Genomic DNA, 9,830 nt, shown 5'->3' on the forward strand with positions numbered 1-9,830 from the left:
GACAGGATCTGTTTGTTCTAAGCTTCCTCTTTTGTTTTGTCATTCCAGGCTTAATAACTTGTCTATCTTATTTACCATTACTGTCCCAAAGCATATCATTGAGTCAGCACAAAATAAGTGCACAATATTTTTGTGAAATGATTTAATTACATGACTGGATCTTTCTACTCAATCTTTAAGATGAAGTCTAAGTATCAATTCCTCCAGAAAGCCTTTTCTGACCACCCTTACCCCAAGACTTAGATAACTGTTTGTCTTCTGTTCCCTCCTATATACCTCTATCACTGCCTCTATATCACATTTGACCCTTCAGATGTTAAGCAAATCATGGAGCTAGAGTCACTATAGTTCAGCACTTGCTGTATGTCCTCATATGGTGGTATGTGCTTTCACATACACTGACTCATTTAATCCTCATGAAAGTCCATGTACCAAAGAAGAAATTGAGGCGCAGACAGGTGAAGTCACCAGTCTAACTGGCAAGTAGAAGAACTGGTATATTAGACAAGATTCTCTATAGAGGGGATCCCTGGGTGGCTCAGCTGTTTAGCGCCTGCCTTTGGCCCAGGGCGCGATCCTAGAGTCCCGGGATCGAGTCCTGCATCGGGTTCACGGCATGGAGCCTGCTTCTTCCTCCTCCTGTGTCTCTGCCTCTCTCTCTCTCTCTCTATGTCTATCATAAATAAATGTTTTCTTTAAAAAAATTCTCTATAGAAACATAACTAATAGAATATAGATATAGATATGGATATAGAGATATTTATATATGCGTATCTCTAGATATAGAGACCTAGAGATAATGATATTCAGAGATATTGATACATATTAATGTATATCTGTATCTATTTACCTACCCACCCCGCCTGCCTAGAGAGAGGAAGAGAGAGAGAAAAAGATTTAAGAAATTGGTTCACAAGATGGTGAAGGCCGGCAAGTCCAAAATCCTATACAGCAAGCCAACAGACTGAAAACTCACATAAGAGTTGATGGTGTAGTCTCGAGTCTAAATTCTACAGGGCAACAGGCTAGAAATTCAGGCAGAATTTCTGTCACATTTTAAAGGCAAAATTCCTCCTTCTTCAGGGGACCACACTCTACTCTTAAGGCTACCAATTTATTGGACCAAGCTCACCCATGTTATGGAAGACAATTGACTTTACTCAAAGTCAACTGATTTAAATGTCGTTCACATCTAAAGAAATCCCTTCATGGCAATACATAGACATGTTTTATCACTGGTGCTTGACTTAGCCACATTGACACATAAAATGAACTGTCACAGTTCAGGACTGAAACACAAGTATGACCTGGAGGTTTCTGCCCCTAATCACTATATTTTGCTGCTCCCCTGAGGACAGAGTGTGCCTCAGTCATCCCTATGTCTCCAGTGCCTAATGTTGAATCTAGTAAAGTGTAGGTCCTTGATGAATATTTATTGAATAAGTAAATGAGCCTCTATTGAAATAACGTTCTGGAACTTCAAAGGAGTTTGGAAAGAAGCAATGAGTGAGAATGATATTACAGATTGAATACACTGAAAATTTAAAAAGGAAAATACAACAGGTATATAATTCGCTCAGTACTGGAGGCAAAGTGCGGTTTATAAATAAAAAACTGGTAAGAACAAAACAAAGAACTGGAAACATATTGTAGATGTTTTGGTTCCAAAAGTAATAAAGGAAAAATAAATCCAGACAGAAAAATAAACAAAAATGACAGCAAAGGGAAATCACTAAGTGACTCTTAGAAATAGCCTAGTAGGTAAAGCTCTGTAAACCCTTCTGTGAAAATCAGTTTTGATCCTATTTAGATTGGCCAAAAAATATTACAGGTGATAAGATGCAAAACATCAGACGGTCACTTATTAGCTCCTGTGCAACATGCAACTTTCCAGCAAAATCCAAATACATCAGCCAACAAAGCTTACGTACCGCTGTTAAATAATATCAAAGATCTTTAGAAAAAAGATAAGATAAATGGAATATTAGCCCCTGAGGAGACACATTGAGTGATGAAAGTTATTGTCACCTGAAATCAATGGAGACAGTAGATCACAGAAGCCCCAGATGCCTGAGCCAAATATTCTTTCTGATTTGTTTGAGCACAGAAACTCAGGGGAGCATGCGGAAAGAATTTCAAGTAAACGTATCATTAAAAGTATTATGCTGGCAGATGGCTTATGTTTAAAAAATTGGCCATGACTCACAGAACTGCAAACACACACAAGTCAAACTTTCTCCCTTTACTGGATTCCAAATTTAAATTAGAAATTTATTGCACTTTTCTTATCCCTTGCCCATATTAATGGCACAAATAAAAGAAATGTTGCTTTCTTGTTAATTGAGGTCAATAAAACACTGTGGCCTACTTATGTCAATGTCTAGAGCATCTTAAGTCAAACCATAGAAGTAGTGACAAAGTAGTTCCTTGCATAATTATCACTGCTTTCATCCTTTTATCAGAGACAAACCTAAGAGCAGATATTCTGGCTCTGTTAAAACCAAGCCATGGCAACAGTCCAGAGATACAAAATGAGATTAATGCCAGCCAAGGAGCCCAGCAACAAATGTCCGTGTTCCGATAAGTATAAAATTTATAAGCTAACAGTATCTACTAATTACATGACCTCCTTTAGTGTTTTATTTCCTTTCATTAAAACTTGCGTTATGGAAATTAATTAGCAGAGATTGGCTTCCTAATCTCTATTGGTCAGAGGAAAGTTAACAAAAAAATTGGTAGCATGGTTAAGGAGAAAACCACTCCCTTTGAAAGGTACCATTTTTCCTCCTCATGCACTTTTCTGAGGGTTGACCCATATGTGTGACATTCTTTTCCCGTTTTTGTGAATGTTCTTCCAATCTTCATTTCTCTACATTTCAGAGATTGGACTCCTTAGTGAATATCTCAAGTCTTAAAGTCATCCTCAGAAACACTCCAAAAGGACATCATAGTCTTTTACCTCCATCCAACAATCTTTTGCCTTAACGTAAGATCTTCTCTTGACTTGCCTAGCACTATTAAAGATGCCACTGTCCTTCCATTTGATTAGTCACAAATATTGGGACCATCCTTGTTGACTTTTGCTCCTCCCCCTACCAAATCCAAGGTGTCGCCAAGTTCCATTGATTCCATCTCTCTTACATCTGTTGTATCTGCACCTTGCCATCACTACTGCTACCACTTAAAAATTACCAATTTTTTGACATCTAATTGAAGAGTTATTCTTTCTGTTAATATTGGTAAGCCTTTTTCATCAACTAATGTGATATCTTCATAATACAAAAGAAATAGCCTCTGTTTCACAAGACTGTTTTAGGAGATTGTATGTGTTCTATGATATAACTAGTTTTTGTATGTATTATATATATATACAGATTATAGAATATAATCCTAGAATATGTATACTAAGACATTATATTATACTATCACTATTTTAACAATTTCCCAAACATATCCATTTTCTGTTATTTCCAATCTGTTACTGATTTTGCAGTTATAAATACTTGAGTAAAAAGAGGCCTTTTTCCCTTTTGAGTCACTTTCTTGAGCTATGTTTTCAAAAATGAGATTCCTGGATCAAAGTATATCTATAATTATCCATGAGGTGGTTTTTGTTTGTTTCTTTCAAGTTTTTATTTAAATTCTAGTCACTGCTGGGGATTTACCCCAAAGATACAGATGCAATGAAACGCCGGGACACCTGCCCCCTGATGTTTATAGCAGCAATGTCCACAATAGCCAAACTGTAGAAGGAGCCTCGGTGTCCATCGAAAGATGAATGGATAAAGAATCTGTAGTCGATGTACACAATGGAATATTCCTCAGCCATTAGAAACGACAAATACCCACCATTTGCTTCGACATGGATGGACCTGGAGGGTATTATGCTGAATGAAATAAGTCAATCGGAAAAGGACAAGCATTATGTGGTCTCATTCATTTGGGGAATATAAAAATTAGTGAAAGGGAATAAAGGGAAAGGAGAGAAAATGAGTGAAAATATCAGTGAGGGTGACAAAACATGAGAGACTCCTAACTCTGGGAAATGAACAAGGGTGGTGGAAGGGGAGGTGGGTGGGGGGTTGGAGTGACTGGGTGATGGGCACTGAGGGGGGCACTTGATGGGATGAGCACTGGGTGTTATGCTATATGTTGGCAAATTGAACTCCAATAAAAAAATTTTTTAAATAAAGTTAGAATCGTCTTGTGAAAAAAATAATAAATAAATAAATTCTAGTCAGCATGAGGTGTAATATTGGTTTCAGGAGTAGAATTTAGTGATTCATCACTTACGTCTAACTTGCAATGCTCACCATTAAGGAGTAAGGTGCTTTCCTTCATGCCCATCACCCATTTTGGCCATCCCCCCACCTACCTTCCCTTCAGCAACCCTCAGTTTGTTCTCTATAGTTAAGTGTCTCTTATGTTTTGCCTCTCTTTTTTTCCCCTCTTCTCTATGTTCATCTGTTTTGTTTCTTAAATTCCATCCATGCTTTTTGAATTGCATATTACCAAACACTACACACTGAAAAGATTGCAACAATTTCTAAACTACCAGAAAACTCTGTGTATTCCATTAATTATAGTCTCTTTGTAGGGTTTCATGAGTTTTACTTTTTTGTTAATTTAGTAAGTATGTGGTGATACCAACCTGTATCTCCCAGTAGAATCTAAATTCCCTGAGAGTAGGGGCACCAGGTGGCTCAGTCAGTTAAGTGTCTGCCTTCAGTTCAGGTCATGATCCTGGAGTCCCTGGATCGAGCCCTACATCAAGCTCCACATTGAGCCCCATGTCTGGCTCCCTGCTCAGTGGGGAGTCTGCTTCTCCCTCTCTCTCTGCCCCTCCCCCTGCTCCTTCTCTCTCACACTCACTCTCTCAAATAAATAATAACATCTTTAAAAAAAAGAGTCGACTGTATTAAATAAATAAATAAATTCCCTGAGGGTAGTAATAGTGTTTAATTCACTATTACATCCCTTTTATCTGATATGTAATTGGTATTCAATAAACATTTATGAAATGAATAAATTATTGAACCTTAGTTATTTCTATTTGCATTTCTTTGATTATCATTATTGGACTAGTAAACATTTCTGAAGTAGCAGGGCAGTAGGTACAGTAAGTATTCTTTTGATCCCCTCTACTAACCTCAAATTAGATCATGTAACAAAAAAATTTAGACAAATTAGATGACAGATGATTATAAAAGGAAATACAGATAATGTAATTGTCATAGTAAGAACTGAATCCGGAATTTTTTTAACCCCATTTTGTTATCTTGTTAATATTCACTATCTCACACATTCTTTGTATAGGACAATTTAAAAATGTTGCTAAAGTTCCTATGTAGCTTTATTCATATTTGGAAGTAACCAGAAGTTATTGTGTCAATACCACATACTCCCCTTTCTCAGTATGACCCCTTGGCTAACTCCTACCAGTCTCAAAAGAAGCAAGATGTTGCAAAATAAGAGCATCCCAAATAAGCATGAGTCTTTTCTCCCAAAATTCCAGAAAAGTAGAATTCTGATCTAGGGTCGGTCAGTATTTCCAGCACATTTCATTGAGAATTGAGCTCATTTTATTGCTCAGGGTCAAACATAACAACAGATAATCATCCAGCAAGAAGGCCACCAAGGGTCCAGGTCAGAATTAACAGGCTGAGGCCAAATATTGGTAATAATACAAATTAGACTCTGGGAAAAGTATACATAGCAGAGAAAAAAGTACAGCCAAGACATTGGGTAGCATTAAGAGTAATTGAGGAAACTTCAAGGATCATGGCTCACAATATTGACGATGGTCAACAGGGCACAAAAGAAAAGTATTCAATTTTTATGTGTCCACTATGTTCAGAGAATTTTTCTTGGTTTTGGAGACATAGAAGTATATTATATAAACATGGACTCCGACTTCATAGAGTGTACATTCTAATTGGGATGTCAGACAATAACCAAATATGCACACAATTAAATAAAATAACTACAGGGTTGAATACAGGCTATGAAGGAAACAAATAAGAATTTTTATTTATCTTTATTTTAAAGAATAATAACAGAGAGGAATCTGTTTAGATATTACAATTATGGATAGCTTCCCTGAGGAAGTTACAATTAAGCTGACCTAAAGTAACAAAAGAAACAAGCCCAAGCAAAAAAAAAAAAAAAATGAAAAAGGGAGCATTCCAGGAAGAAGACACATCATGAGTTTTGAAGCAGAGAAGAGTTTGGCATATTCAAGAAAGGGAGAATAGATCCGTTTAGCTAGAGCTTTGTGGATAAGAGGAGACTGGTAAAAGATGGAGCAAGAGTTATGTAGGTGAAGGCCTATGCTTGCAGGGATTGTAGGCCCTGATAATAAATTGGAATTTTATTTCAAGAGCAAAAGAAAATGACTATAGAGAATTTTGAGAAGTTTAGTAACATGATCATATTTGCATTTCTAAGGATTACATTGTATATTTATTCCATTCAGGCTACTACAACAAAAATATCATAAACTGGGCATCTTATAAACAAACATTTATTTTTCACAGTTCTAGGGTCTGGGAAGTCCAAGATCAGGGTGCTGGCAAATGTGGTGTCTGGTGAGAAACTTCTTTAGGATTCTAGACTGCCATCTTCTCACGATGTCCTCACATGGCAGAAGGGACAAGGGAGTTCACTAGGGCCTCTTTTATAAGGGCACTAATCCCATTCATAAAAACTCTGCCTTCATAACCTAATCACCTCCCAAAGACCCCACCTCCTAATACTATCACCTTGGGGGTAAGGCTTTAACACATTAATTTGGAGCAGATATAAACTTTAATATGTAGTGCTCTGCCTACTGCATGGAGAATGGATTGCAAGAAAAGAAGGGGAGAAACCAAGTAAAGGGCTATTATAATATTATAAATAACATATAACTTTTGAATAAGGATGTTGCCAATGGAAGTAGAGAAAAAGATGTATATTCAAGCTCTCAAAATATTCAAAATACTGGAGATACACACACACACACACATATATATGTATAAAATAAATTCATATATAAATGTAAGTAAATTTATACAATTTTATATATTTATACACATAAATATATATAGTATGTGAATATAGGTATTCACATACTATATATAATACACACTATATATACACATATATACATATACACACATATATGTATAAAATAAATTCATGTATAAAATTATATAAATGTAAGTAAATTTATATATACACAGGCAGATACACACACACATACACTATATAGCTATTGGGTTATTGGATTAGTTTGAGTGGTGTGGAATCTAGGAATGTATGTTTGATGGTGTCGTCTATTGAGAAGGGTACCCCAAGTTGGTGGGAGTAGAGATAAACTGATTAGCAAAGGCACACACCAAGCCCACAGTCTGGTAAGTTTGAGGTATCTGTGACATAGCTAAGTGGAGATGTCAAGAACAGCTGGATATGGAAGTCTGGTGGTCAGACAATGTATCTTCATCATAAAGAAGAGGATGAAGACAACTGTATTAGTGTGCCTGGGCTGCCATAACAAAATGCTACAGACTGAGTGGCTTAAACAACAGAAATTTATTTTCTCACAGTTTTGGAGGCTAGAAGTCTGAGATCAGGTATTGGTAGATTTGGGTTCTTCTGAGTCCTCTCTCTTTATCATACAGATGACTACCTTCTCTCTGTAGACTCATATGGTCTTTCCTCTATGAATGCTTCCCGGTGTCCAAATTTCCTCTTCTTATAGGAACAAGAGTCAGATTGGATTAAGACCCACCCTAATGGCCTTGTTTTATTTTAATCACCTCTTAAAAGGCCTACCTCCAAATATACTGATGGTTGGGACTTCAATATATGACATTGAGGAGTCACAATTCAGTTACTGTGATTGATGCAATAACTTTAGGAAATAAATAAATAAATAAATAAATAAATAAATAAATAAATTCCAGACTGAACCCTTAAGAACTCCAATATTTAGAAGAGAAATTGTCATCAATGTGACTAAGATTACACAACCAGTGAGACGATCAGGACAGGATGGTTTTATAGAACTGAATAGTGGATAATGTTTCAAGTAGGGAGTATTCAACACTGACAAATGATGCTCAAAGATTGAATAAAATGGGATTGACATGTGTCCTTGGGATTTGATGACAAGGAATATTTTTGTGACTTTTGACCAAACCAGTTTTAAGAGAGTAGTAGGGGCATAGAGATGACTAGGGCAGGGAGATGATTGTAATGGGTTCAATATGCAATAGATGGAAATAGAGACAAGAAAGTGTCTCTTTTTTATGATAGCTAAAATTTTTATTGTAAAAATCAGAATCTTTATATGATAAAAATGATAAAGTAAAAATGGAGGTATTGACAATTGACGCAATAAAGCCTTGAGAAAGCAAGTGAGAATGGGATCCACAGTACGAGTGGAGGAGTTGGTGTTTGATAAGAGAAAGTCATCTTTATCTGTTGCAAGGGAAGAAAGAAAACAAGGAAATAGCTGCAGATTGTAAGTATTTTTGTAGGCAATGCCTTAGATTATTTCAGTTTCCCAATGAAGTTTAATATAATGTCATCAGCCAAGAGTGAGGGTGGGAAGGGTGTAGGTGAGAACTGAGGAGAAAGAAGGGTATGTGGACGCATGAAATACCTGTCTCTAGATGGTATCTGGTTTCCCAGTCTCTATTTCACACCCTTGTGGGCTTAGTCTTACATGTGGTGCCTACCTGCTTCCCTGTAGGGCACTGAAACTCCACAAATTGGTCTTCGGGGTTGTCTAAGTGGAGAGAAAAGCTTGATTGAGCACCTTTAAAACAACTAAGGTAATAAAAGGAAAAAAATCTTTAAAAACTTTTATTACATTCAAAACCAGTAATTTCAAAAGCATTTAAATTGAAAACCACATTTATTGAGTTAACAAATCATGAGTTAAAAACAATTTAATTTTTAAAGACTTTCATTGAGTTCAAAAAATAGTGAAACTATTTTATTAATTTAATTGTTTTGAAGTCAATGTTTTGGAACTCAATAAAAGTGTTTTTATTACTTTCATTTTCCTAAGCTTTCCTCCAGACTCAGTCAGGTCCGCTTTGCCAACAGAGCTGGCCCAATTGTAAACAGGGCAGATTCTACATATGAAGGTAACATTTCTCATGTCCTTTTCTGACATTTAAATTTTCTTTTCTATCTCATTCTCCAAAAGTCTTCTTTGTTGGTCAGTTTATTTTGACCTCTATCATATGCCACGTGTGTGTGTGTGTGTGTGTGTGTGAGCGTGCAAAATGTATCAGTCAGGGTCCATCCATGTCAAATATAGAAACCACACTGGTACCTTCATTAAGGAAAGTGAAATATAAATAACTGTTAAGTAGTTAGGCATGGCTAACTACTATGGGGGGGTAAAAGAAGACTCTAGAGTTGAGGGAGATAGAAGAAGGCAGGAACTTAGAAACTTAGGGCCCTCCCCAAGACAAGATTCAGACCTTCAAAGGGAATGATGTGACTACACAGGGACACACGGAATGCCAGTGGGGACAAACTTGCCAGAGGCCAAAAGCTACAGATGAACCTCAGAGGCAGCCCATCACTGGCTGGAGTAGAAACTGGCTGTAGAGCATGGGCCTCCATGTGAGGACTGTCGCTGTGGTGGCAAAGAACCATGCCAGAAGTAGGTCACTGCAGAACAGCGAAAGCTACTAAGGTTAATGCTATCAGCATCGTGACACTAATCCCAGGGGAAAACAGCACAAAGAAGGATCTGTCCTCCTTCACTAGCTCTGCAGTGTCTCTCCAGCGCCCTCTATTGGTGCGGCCTAGCAACAGGCCCGCCGACA

Source organism: Canis lupus, chromosome X (genome assembly GCF_011100685.1).
Source record: "Canis lupus familiaris isolate Mischka breed German Shepherd chromosome X, alternate assembly UU_Cfam_GSD_1.0, whole genome shotgun sequence".
In the NCBI taxonomy this organism is placed as follows: domain Eukaryota; kingdom Metazoa; phylum Chordata; class Mammalia; order Carnivora; family Canidae; genus Canis; species Canis lupus.